Source organism: Anoplolepis gracilipes, chromosome 9 (genome assembly GCF_047496725.1).
Source record: "Anoplolepis gracilipes chromosome 9, ASM4749672v1, whole genome shotgun sequence".
NCBI classification, from domain to species: Eukaryota; Metazoa; Arthropoda; class Insecta; order Hymenoptera; family Formicidae; genus Anoplolepis; species Anoplolepis gracilipes.
Genome location: NC_132978.1, coordinates 8,286,236 through 8,299,522, shown reverse-complemented (window position 1 = coordinate 8,299,522; position 13,287 = coordinate 8,286,236). Strand labels below are relative to the sequence as shown.

The window sequence follows — 13,287 nt, the reverse complement described above, 5'->3', positions numbered from 1 at the left end:
ATTATTAAGTCGCCTTGCGTGAGCGGACACGACAGTTTAACGATTCTCCTAGGGCGCAAACGAAGCAGAAACTTAGTTCCGACGATTGATCGTCGTGACCAACGAGACCGTCGCATCGTTGGATAAATTAAGGCATAACAGGTAAACGGCTCGTTAACGATACCTCGATGGTCATGTTGCGTTAGCTGTCTCGGTTAGCTCGCCGCCAAATTAAGAATCATGTGCTCTCGGTGCTTCATCTAAGCGCGGTTAGGTCCCCGAGGTTATCTGATGGCACCATATTTATACTCGCCGATCTAACTCAATCCGGAAGAAAAGCTGCCAGGAGGTCTGTTCACAATCAATCTTTGTCAAAAGCGTCTTAGTAATGTGAGGACGATAATATGCAAGAAAGCACGTGGCCTTAAACGTAAACTCCCCGCAGCTAAGAACGATATTTGTTGGAAAGTGCGGCATGCAACGGGATGAAATGTTACGAATTAACTCAAGAGAAACATATGATTCTCTAATCTCGACTGTAGTTGCAGCAAATTTAAGATTAATTAGACTGATTGTAATAAGAAAGTGTTTGAAATTTTTTTGCTATAAAAAGATGTATAACACTATAATGAGCTGTTTTTATTCAATCATGTAATAATGTCATCCGAAGACTAATTAACTTGCTTTACTTTTTTATGTCTATAATTGATAGGCAGTCGAATATATTTGACATAAAAATGTAGTAAGGTGAAGGAAATATATTCATATATTATCAAAGTGATATTTAAATATCGCCCTACGTTAAGCAATTCTAAATAATCTAAATTGTTTTAATCTTTTTTTCTCATATTTTTCAGAAGCTGAAAAAATTCGGAACAAGTCACGGAAAAAGGAAGGAGGACGACAACGACATCATTGGTGAGTCGAATCATTAACGTTTTTTTTTTTATTGAGTCATCGATGTTCGATTAACGCCACTTCAATCTTTCTTTTTTGTTACTCTCGAGCGTCGACGACTTCCTATTATATTATCTTCTTGAGACCGTAATAATTATTATAATATGAACTTCAGATAAAATATAAATACGATTCTTATTCTTTCTCCTTTTTAAAAAATACAAGGAAAATTTATAAACGTAATGTGTGTGTGTAAAATCTAATTATATTTTATTATAGTATTTTTTACAAAGACAAATAAAAAATTTTATATTATCTCTAAAAATAATTATACAGCATAATTGATATATTTGTCATGATATTAATACTGTTTTATATATATATATATATATATATATATAAATCAAATTTTATATATGTATATAATAAATCAATTTTCCTAAATTTTTAAAAATAGATTACAATATTAAAACTTTCAATAAAATGTACTCTCAAAAGTCTGAAGTAATTATTCGTTTTATTTATAGTACATCTACCAAATACATTATTGTCGCGAAACAAAAGGAATTATTATAAAACAACGCACCTTCTTTCTTTTTTATTTTATTTAATTATTATTAATTATATAGTGTATTTATTCGAGAATAGTCCAGCAAATCTGCCTCTGCAAAAAAAAAAAGGTTACACCTACCTGAGAAGCGATAGATTAAAGTTATTATAGTGTTATGGAGAGTGACCTGTTATTTCCGGAATTAATGGATCGTAAAAAATTTCCAATCGAATAGTGTTTCCCTTCTTTGAAAATAATCGTTCAAAGCAAAGGCAATTCATAAAGTCGTTATCGTAAAGTTATACGCATACGAATGAGATTCTTATTCGTTGTCGATGATTAGAATAAATTGGAATATAACGTAGCGTAAAAGAATAAAGTTATACATAGATTAACATTTAATTTGTATATTTCTAAAAAAAATTGTGGAATTTTTATTGTTATATCAAAAATCATTAAATAAATAAAAAAAGATTCTTCTAAAAATTAATTTTTTCTCTGCTTATATATGCATATTATAATATATAAATTATTTAACATTAAATGATCAAATATAATCTTATATATAATAGTAAATATAATAATAAATTTTGAATTATATATATATATATATCTAAAAATAATAAAAAGCTGACCATTTGTTTTGGATTTATAATATCATCTATCATGTGAGCATCGTAACTTTCACTCATGTCTTCTTTTAAACTCGACAAGGTTACTACGGATTGTGATTCTTCCGATAATGCATGATTTTAAAATTTCTTTAAACTAATCCCAGTATAATCGACGAGAGAAATATATAAAATCTTTGTTTTTTTTTTTTTTTTTTTAATAACATGTTAAAGCAGTTTTTGTTTATATTTATTTGAAATTAATTTATTTTAAACTGATTAAATTTATATAATCTCAAATATTGATATATATAAAATCGATGTTTTGAATATGTTTAAATCAGAACTGTACTAGTTGCGTTTTTCCCTTCGAGAAAATTAAAACTTTGTTTAAAACTCTTTGCATATATTTATAGAACTGCATTTAAACGTCGTCGTCCTCATCATCAAGATTCAGATCATTGGTTTTCGCGACTTTTTTCACGCATAAAAATGGAATGGCGGGTGTGAACTTACGAGCGTTGAAAATCGCGACTGACCTGTATGCCAGATCTTTTTTCCTCGCGCTCCTCCGCAGTCAGCCGGTCCCAGCCGACCGACTGTTCCCGTCGACTGTACCGGCGGCCATGCATCGCCGATGAGAATATGACCCCAGCACGTATAGCTTGAGCCTCGAAGTAAACTACATAGGCGTTGTGCGCGTCTTTCTCTCTCTCTCTCTCTCTCTCTCTCTCTCTCTCTCTCTCTCTCTCTCTCTCTTTCTCTCGACTCGACCAGATAAGTCGGTGGTCGTGCGAGTCGGTGTCGTCGGCGCGGTGCTTCGTGTGGCGTAGGTGATGGCGGTGCCTTGCCTTGGTGATGGTGGGAGTACCGCAAGGGTCAATCCACGGTCCACCATTATATTCCCTCGACGAAGTCATAGCACACGGGGGCTTCGGAGCGGGTTCACAGCTACGACGACGACGACGACGACGACGACGGTGACGACGACATTCGAACGCTTAATGGCCGGAATTTGTCTAAGCAGCAAGTACACTGACAGTTAGTCGGTAGAGTTAGTAACTCCACGTTAGTTCATAGTTATAGAGAGAGAGAGACTTGGTTAGAATAATAAGCATGGCAACATTGACGCACAATTAGAAGAATATATAACTAACGCAAAAATCATAGTAACATTATAAGTGACTCTCACACACGTGATATTATGTGAAAATAAATTAAAATATCCATAGGAATTAATTAATAAGTTATACAAGTAGTAGTTAAACTATTAAAAATAAAATTTAATATTAATGTAAAAACTGCTATCTGTCAAATAAATTCAGTTTTACATAGTAAAAAATTACTCATATACGCACATAATTGTATATACGAATAAAATATTTAATTTATAATTATTTCGACTCTAATATTTCTACATTAATTATGTCTACAGTCAATATCTACAGATAATTATGTCTACAGTTATATAGACAATGTTACACCGGCATTTTTCATTCTGAAAAAAGTTTTGTTAAAGTCCTTCTGTCTTACCGCATCGCGATCATTACTCTAACCGTTTAGTGTTAATCAATATCCATCATCTACACAGTTAGGATTTTAATTATCTAATTAGTGAGATTGTTAACGACGGAATGATCGGTAGTTCGTGCAGATATCTTTTTGTATCTATGTCTATGCGAACGGGCCGCCGTCCTCCAAATGCAGCTTTGACCTTTAAAGAGGGGCGGAATGTATCGTTTGGAAAAATCGCCATACGAAGAAATGACTCTATCGTAATTAAACCATTGACGTTGGAGGTACCGTAAGGGTCAATCCACGGTCAAACATCATATTCTTCGGTTAGAAGCGTGGCTTTAGGAGCGGGCTCGTATAACCGCAACACAACGTTCGACGCTTAATGGTCGGAATTTGTCTGAATGGCAGGTAACACTGACAGGCACTCGGTTTATACTCGGTGAGTGGAGGATATATCGGCTACAGAAACTCGCGGTATCCAGAAGGTTCTCCCGTAATTCAAGGCTCGGCCAGGTCACCGATTAACGTATCGATCATTAGACGATGCCGATCGAGGTGACTTTTTCCCGCGACCCAGCCAGTCGCCGCGATCGCTTTAAAGTTCAAATTGGAGCCTAAATAACGAGACAGAGCCTGGCCTTCTTTTCCTCTCTCCTCTTTATCTCCGAGCGTTACGGAGCGAAGACAAACGATAATGCGGAAGTTGGCAAAGTTTTCAATTTAGATACAGAGAAATATTCTCCGTGTAGGAATTAAATAATTCTTTCTTATCTTAAATTTAATTTTACCACAGATGTATACATCGTATTTTTTATTGTTTTTGAAATTTTAATATATATTTTGATAAAGTTTTCATTTTTAAAGTTTTTTATTTAGATAATAGAAAAAATATTTTTTTATCTAAACTGATAAATGTTGTATATGCGCACACAAACAGATAATAGTTTGCAACAATGACAGAGTATTATGAATGATGAAATTTGAAATCATTATTTTACACTTGTATGAAAAATCGAGACAATCGAGTGGGAATTGTTCGATTTTATTCGATCGAGCAAGAACATTATGTTAAGATATGGAAAGTATAGACAATAAATTAAAAAACTTATGGGAGAAAGAAAATTGGCGAGACGCGTATAGAATAATCAAGAAATTAATTTATCTGGAATTTGTTAATTTCAATTTCGCTGCCCATTAATGGTTACCACTAATTGTCGAGCGATTAACTGACTGATAAGACCATTTTCTCTGACGAAAAAGCGGCTCGAATCAGATAAATTGATTTGTATCATGAAACCTATTGCATCCGATAGAACACGGGAACAAATTGCGCTTTCGACATAATTTTCGTAAATGTCAAACTATCTTTGGTTTTATGGAGAGGGGGGGAAAGAACGAGAGGGAGGAGAAAGAGAGAGAGGTAGAGAGAACTCTTAAATATACTTGAAAATTCGATAAATGAAAAGAATTTTTTCAAAACGTCTCAATATGAAATTCAGGTAAACTGTGAAAATTGCATTCCTTATATTTAGCGCATTGTCTTTTGTGTCCTCAGATTAATTTAATTTGAAAGAAATAGAGATAGAGTAAAATGTAAAAGTACAAAATATATTTATTTCTTAATTCGAGGATCAATTTCTCTCTACGCCGATGTAATTTAGTTCCATGCATTTCTCTCCTTTGATCAATGCAATCAAATTGTACCATTGTGCCATAAATAGATCGATCAGATTGTAGCGGAAACGTCAAATACAAGGATTCCGTGACAAATTTCATTCGCGGCGTCGAATCAGTCGGCGATTCTTCCGCCTGTCCGCAATCAGGAAAAGACGAGTTCTCGAACAAGGTACGTGTATATGTCTGTTGACCGATCGGCGCAATCGGCGTGCCGGTTGTGTGCGATGCCTTTTTCGGCGAACTGTGAATGTAGCCTGAGGTCTGGCATTCCCCCTTTCCTCGTAGTCCTCCGTTGGCCGGTTCGTCCGGGGTCACCGACGAGAGGTCACGTCGCTCGCATGGCATCAGTGACTTTTTCATTTTTATCTCCCTTCTTCTTCCTTCTCCTGTCTCGCTCCTTCTCGATAACCACACACAGGCACGTGCGCGAAGAGGAGGCTGTCGTCTCGTTCGAAAAAAGAAGTCGATGTTGTATTTTTCCTGGTAAATTTTTAAAATTTTTGCAAATCTAACGAAATATATTTTCTGTTATGAATCTGTAATAAAAGGTTTCTTTAGATATTCTTTGTTAACATTTTTCAGTTCTCTTTTTTTTTATTAGATTTTTGTATTTAATTACGTTAAATACAAAATTACCAGTTTCTTTGACTGTGGGGGATTTAAATCTCGAATAAATTATTTTCATTATTGCCTATATATATATTAATTCCACTGATTAAAAGATAAATAATTCACGGATAAACTATGCGGAAATACCAAGTTGCAATGGAAAAGCGGCAATCTTCGGACAGACAGAGATGCGTTTGAGCAAAATTGTCGAGATTCTACGTGTATCTTTGAAAAGATAAATTTATTTCGTGACCGGTAGGTCCCGCTGCATCTTATTCATCGCGCGAGTGCACGTGAATCACGTAAATCTGTGATGTGAATGCGTCGCTTAGCAAGTAGAATAGCATGGATTTTTATGATTTGAACACGGCATGTCAGAGAAGAAGAGAAGTTGCATTTTTTACTTGTTAATCATTCTATTCTTCGACGTTCGAATTCCGTGATTTTTTTCAGCCTCGCCTAGTACTTGCAACTAAAATTAATGACGTTGATAGATTTAATATGCACGAAACAATTAAAAAATATTATTAATTCCAACTCTGTTTGGCACATCATATAAAAATCATGTCGCCCGATCTTCAGGTATGTTTCAGATATCTTTTTTTCTCTCTCTCTCTCTCTCTCTCTCTCTCTCTCTCTCTCTAAGAAATATTTTTGATGCTTGCCAATAATCAAGGCACCTATTTAAACCGATAAAAAATACATTTGCAATGTTGTGGCGCTGGAGAAAGGGAAGAATGACATATACATGCGGTGAATTGCGCATACTCCATACTTTGTGTGTCTGATGCGAGAGGATAAATACTCTCAATTAGCGATTTATTTGAATTCTCGATGTGCATACGCCCCTCGTCCGGATCCTCCGATGTATGCCAATTGCTCGCGCATTCTCTTCTCTTCATCTCTCTTCCACGGCATCCACCGCCCACCTTAATCTTTGCTTCTCTCTCTCTCTCTCTCTCTCTCTCTCTCTCTCTTTCTCTTTCTCTTCTCAATGCCTTTCTCTATCTCGTCGCTCGTCGTCGTCGTTCGATCGTCTGCGAAACGGTGCGGATCCTCGACAGGAGCGCGCGGTATGCCAGATGCTGCGGGCGCGATTACCCACGATGTGGATTGTCAAAACCTCCGGGGAGGCACCCGGCTAGAATACCGTTAACTAAGGCGTTTGCCTATCAAATATTCGACCTATGACCTGGCGACGGTCTCGCGGCGACTCACAGTCGGTGTGAACGCGGAAATGCACGTATACGCGCGCTGCATCCCGAGCCGAACCCCGGATGACCTTACTCGGAATAGTACGTTTGTCCTTACATCGGGACGACTTTCAGGACGTTTGTCCGTTAGAGACACGCGCGCGCGCACGCGAGACTTGCTCTTTTTTATTATCGTTTGATACGCGCCACTGGTCGATGACCGATCTTTTTTTCTCTCTATTGTACAGCAAGCTTCTATTATCTCTCTCTTCTCGAGATTGATACACGTGTAATTATGTAACGTCATTTTTGCAAGAAGGTAGGAAATAAGAGCAGTAAAGTAATCCGATAATTGTGACAGAGAAAGTACTCTCTCTCTCTCTCTCTCTCTCTCTCACTCTTACAATTTTTTTATTTTATATATATAAATGTGTATATGTCATAGAACATTGATGCATTATGCCTTTAAATTATTCTAATGCATATCGAAAATGTGGAAAATAAGATATATAATTGATTGAGAGACACTAATCGATAACGTGCGAGACGCGTTCTTCTTTCAGAGATTTTATTGCTCATCTACTGAATTTACATGATGCAAATGAAACAAATACGATAAATCGTTGTAGAGATGAACGCGAACAATATGAAATTTTCATCGGTTTCTTTGATTATCTATGGAACCACGAAGCGTGTCACGATTTAATGAAAACGGGACAAACGTTTTCTAGAAATAATATCACCGCTACACTTCGATGACGATTTGATAGACCTACTTTGGTACAATGAATTTGACCTGGAATTCTGAATGCTTCAAACTTTCGAGCCTCAATAAATCTTAAGTCCTACTTACATAATTAAGATTTAAACCTTGCTTTATAACTTTAACAATATTGTACATACGTATATATTTGCTCTTTTTTTACTATTTTTTGTAATCTTAAAATATCAAAAATGAATAAAGCATGCATGCAATAGGTTTGATGTTAAAATTATCATACAGTAATTATGAGTTTTCCATTTTCTAGTAATATCAAATATTTCTTGTAAGACACGCAAGAAAAAATTAAAGTAGACGACAACGTTTTGCATATGCAATAAACATGCAGTCGGGTGCAACCTACACCGTGTACAAGGCACTGCTCATTGACATTTAACTTTCGAAATTGTACAGAACGACGGCGAACGGTGTGAGATGCGGCCTCTCATATTATGATACAAAATATCATCGGGCAGATAGAACTAACATTTAAATGCCAGTACTGTAAAATGCATGGCTGTGTCGAGATGCGCTTGCGGACATTTTTTTTTTCACGACACATTCAGTCGGAAGACTATACAAATTTCTCAAATCTGCATACATTTCGCAAACATGTTGTTTTTATTTTTATTTCTTTTTTAAAAATAATTGTTTAAAAACAATTGTTTAAAAGAATTTATATATAAATTATATTTGAATTAGATTTAAAAAAATTTTTTATTTTTTAAAAATATATCATATTAAAATATTAATATTTATTTTAGGGGATACCGATTTATAATACACTTATTTATTTAGTTATAGAATATTGAAAGTTTTACATAAATAGGTTAAATTGTAACATAATAATTGCGTTATTTTGTACTCTTATAGCCTATATAAGCACGTTGCTTTCATATCAAGATTCACGTGTTTTAAATGCCTCGTGAGCTTCTTTTCTACATTATTATTGTTGCAATATGTGTATAATACATATTATCTATTGCTTTCGCGGCTACTGTATAGTGTGATTACGAGTAGGCGTCAAGATACGCACGATGTTTATGACAGATCCATGCATGTAAACCATTCAGCAATTTATGTCGATATAAATATTGCAAGTCACTCTTCAATCTTCTTCCCAACATTTCGGTATGAAATTACCTCGACTGTGTTAACGTATACCTTGCAAGAGTTTATCACCGAGAACTGTAAAAAGTGTCATGTAATTCATTTTTCGACTTAAGCGATTTCAGGATCTTAATAATGACTTGCATAGATAACTTGGGAAGAAAATTACATCACGTATTATTAACTTCTGACTACCTCATCGTCAGTAAAGCTGAAATTATAATATACATATCTTATAGATTTTACATAATTATTAGCTAATTTAGAAAAAATAGTTCCTATATACATTAATTATAAAAATTTTCATTTATCAAAAAAGGAGACTATTAAATTGGAATTTATCAATACTATACGAAGAAAGAAATATACGATATATACGGTATATACGAATATTAAAGATTCGCAGGATGCACATAAAGATCGTCGATGAATCAGATAACGAGTCGGCTAATGAAATGCGTAATATCGAGGATTTCCTAGTGGAGACGACGCGAGAAGGATAAAAAAAGACTCAAGAACCTTAATCCGTCGATACGTAATGGGATATAATACGAAATTAGCCGTTCACTATGTACAGTTACGCATTACGCTAACAAGACTTACTTCCGATTATAGTGAGAGACCCCATTGTTCAGTCGAGCCAGTAGTGTACTCTTTAGTGGTCCCACAGACTCCGACTATTCCTATACGGGGGATATCCATTTATTTATCTATTCAGCCGCCCCTTCGTATAACGCACGATAGATTTCACGCAATTTCGCCGACACAATGGTCTCGAATGGTCTCTCGACCGAGATGTACCGCGATATAATCTTTTTTTCTATCATATGCAATATTTTTTTATTACATCCGCGCGAACGCGACGCTTCCGTGCGCGATTACCGTTTGATAAATGCAATTAGCTTCTCCGCAACAAGAATTTCGATTTATAATTCTAGATTTATTGGAACATTGCTAAGAGATGATTATTTTGCTTATATATAAATATCTTTTATATATATATATATATATATATATATATATATATATATATATATAATAATCTTAATCTCTTTTCTCTTGAGTAAGGTTTGCACTTGTGAGATATATAATCGCCAATATAATCTAATTCTGAAGTTGTAACTCTTAACGCTATGTTGGAGCAGCTATCTCATACCATTGTATTTCTGACACAGCTGCGAGATAGAAGTATCTACGTGAATTATCTAGCGGACGCGGTTACCGCGCGCGATGCATTTACCGCAGTTAAAATTCGGTTTAGCGCAATTAGCGAGGTTAAACGGTCGATACGCAATCTTGAGTGCAATTTGCAGCGGAAGACTTGTGAATTAAGATCCGCGGCAAGAAATCAAGCAGGTGGAAACGACTCGTCCAAGGAAGGAAAGAGAACGTTGAAGGAAGAAGACGCAAGAGAGGGATGCATAAGATTTTAAAACACGTCTGGATAATCTATAGTGTACGCTCTGTGAATGTAGACAATTTGATTGATTATTAATTCACAGATCGATATTCTACTGTACACTTTTCTTTCACTGATATTATATTAATGTAATATGGTCTTAGTACACTTTTAACGTTTTTTAAAATCAATTTTAATATAAATAACATAAGAGTAATAATAATTTATTATTAATATTTTAATACGTTAATAATAATAATATAATAATAAAAAATATATTATATTATTAACACATTAATAAAATATTAATATAAATTTTGCTGAGCGTATAAGAAATGAAAATTAGAATCGCAAATGCCCAGCATGGTCGTCAAAAGCGATAAATTTGCCGGTATCTGTCTAAAAATCCACGTCGTAAGATAAATCAGGAGTATATGCACTGCGGTTGTACTTATTGCCCATAAGTACAACCTAGTGTGCCGCTCTGGCGCCTATCATACGTGAAGCTAACGCGTGTTGGTAACGTAACGCACAGGAGGAAACCCGGTCTCCATCTCACTAACGTTCTTTAGTATGTATATATATGAGCGAGCCAATAAAGAGGGAGAGAGAGAGAGAGAGAGCTCTCTAGGAAAAGGCCTGTTTATCTGACGAGGTTACTACAGATGCTAACGGTAGCTTCGACGGGGTTTAGTATGCGCGATCTGTAGCCTCAACAGGAAACAGAATCCCTCCCATTACCGAGAGGAAAGGAGTTGCGCGCTCGCGCGCAAACGGCTACCGACATTGTTACGCTATGGGCCTCCTCTTACCGTCCCGGAATGTCCTTTGCTGGCGTTGCGGGCTGCCACGGGGTGAGGAAAGGTGGTACCCTTCGGCACCTTAAAAGGTCATCGGCGACGACGCCGTCCATACAGCTGCGATGTATATACGCATACGTGCCTTCCTCCCCTTTCACTTCCTTCATCTTACCTTTCCATCGTCTCTATGAAGCATCTTCCCACACATATGTTTAATGTACGGTTACGTGCGTCTTTGATTTTATATATATATATATATATATGTATGTGTGTATATGTAGAGTATTTTCGGTAATACTTACTCCTTTTCTAAATTTCGTATTATGTGTCTAAAGTCTTGTCCCAACTGTAGATAATAATACCTACTTGAAATTTTCAACCCCCTTTAAGTAATAATTATGTTTGAGATTTCGAAATTTCTAAATCTCTTACTGGATATATATCATCTACAAGCAATATCTGCCACTCAAAAAAATAATTTTGCAACTTCAACAAAAATTTTTCTAGGTGTAAAAAATTAACTAAAACAGATAAATTATTAGCAAATGCTGTGATACTGCATATATTTTGCACTTAATCAATTTAAATGACAGAGATAGAATTTATATTTGTATTATTAGTGTAATTTAGACAGAAAATTTTTCTGTGATGCTTATCTTTAAGACCTATTGTCAAGGACAATTATATTTGTGATCAATATTTGGCATAGGAATCTAAATTTTCTAGAAGTATTGCTAGCATATTGTTGCTATAAATTCTATACGTGACAAACAATATTCTAACAGATACAAAAAGTAGCGATAGATTTTAATTGAGACATCTAGAAATCATCTATATTAGCAAAATATTTTGTTGAGTATTTAGATTCAAACATTATTATAACATTTGTCATATATATCGCATATAGCAATAATTATATCCACGTTCGTAAAAATCGCACGATATTACGAGAAATTACACCGCTATATCGGATGACATTACGCCATTTCTTGCATCTTTGCATGTTTTTGATCCTGCCGGTAATATGCGGTAACAGCTTCTTGCGATATTGCGCCACCGTATATTTGCGACTTCGCTTATTACCCGCACGCACGTATCTCTCAACGAGCGTCATTCCAGCCTAGGCGCATTAAATCACCGTGGCCCGAATATACATCGTCTGCGTATTTACTCTAACTAATGAGCGTTGAATTGGCTTTGTTAATTATTGTTGGCCAACGTGATCATTACCGAAGAGAGTAACGGTATATGTCGATGGCCTTTCACGTAAAAGAGATTGCTTCGTCGTCGGGGGCAGATTGAACCGACAACATTAGTCTTCGACATTTGTAAATCAATGGTTTCGTTAGGTTTCGTTATCTATTTACTTAATACCACAGGTATATACATGATTTTAAGTGAGAGTAGGCTATTATTAATTATGCGTTACATTTTCTTTCTCATACTTTAGTTTAACTGCTTACTTACTTTTCGCATGTATCATATATCGTCAGAATTTAAATATCTGCTCATTTGTTTTGTTATCGTATATCGTATCAGTGTACTTGACAGTACTGTCAAAGGATCGGATCATCTAGCAACCTTTATGACAATTTTACTGTGGTCGTTTATTAAAAAAAAATTAATTGCGGCATTTTTCACAGACTAGATTCCCGGAACGAAACAATCTTTCCAAGGAATTAAATTATTCTCCGTGAAATCAACGAGCAAAGGAAACTACATTACGCCAAGAAGAAAAAAGGCAATAAGGTTTGACAATGAGTGCTGTTTGAGGCAGAAAACAAGTTCAGTGACACAGATTTCATTTCGAATTGATATCTAATGAGATTTCGCGTTTGATAGTATACGAATTGTTCAAACTAGCCAAAATAAATTGCATTAATAATAAATATTCATAAAGTTGTGTAATTTTTTATTAATGATTCAAGAATCGCCAAATTTGCTTGTAAATATCCGTTACGTATTCGTTTTTTTTCTCATGCATGAAGAGCAAAGAAATAAAAAACAGTTTGGTAATAATAATCATTTGTAACGTTAACGGAAATTCAATTACACAACGTAGTTCTTCTGATGGGTGGATATCTTGGCTGAATCTTTCTCTAATTGACATTAAAAATTATATTTAGCGTAAGTTATTCTCGCCAGTTTCTTTAATTTTTGGTCGAGAAACTGTAAAATAGTGAA

General features: G+C 35.1%; 1 protein-coding gene across 2 annotated transcripts in view; it reads left to right on the top strand.

The window, feature by feature from the left end:
• Sano (CABIT domain-containing protein serrano) overlaps positions 1–13,287 on the top strand; it is a 128,801-nt gene that overhangs the window by 40,396 nt on the left and 75,118 nt on the right. For both annotated transcript variants that reach the window (XM_072898778.1, XM_072898779.1), the window contains exon 2: positions 837–897. The gene's annotated coding sequence lies outside the window, so the exon portion shown is untranslated. The remainder of the gene's footprint in view (positions 1–836; positions 898–13,287) is intronic.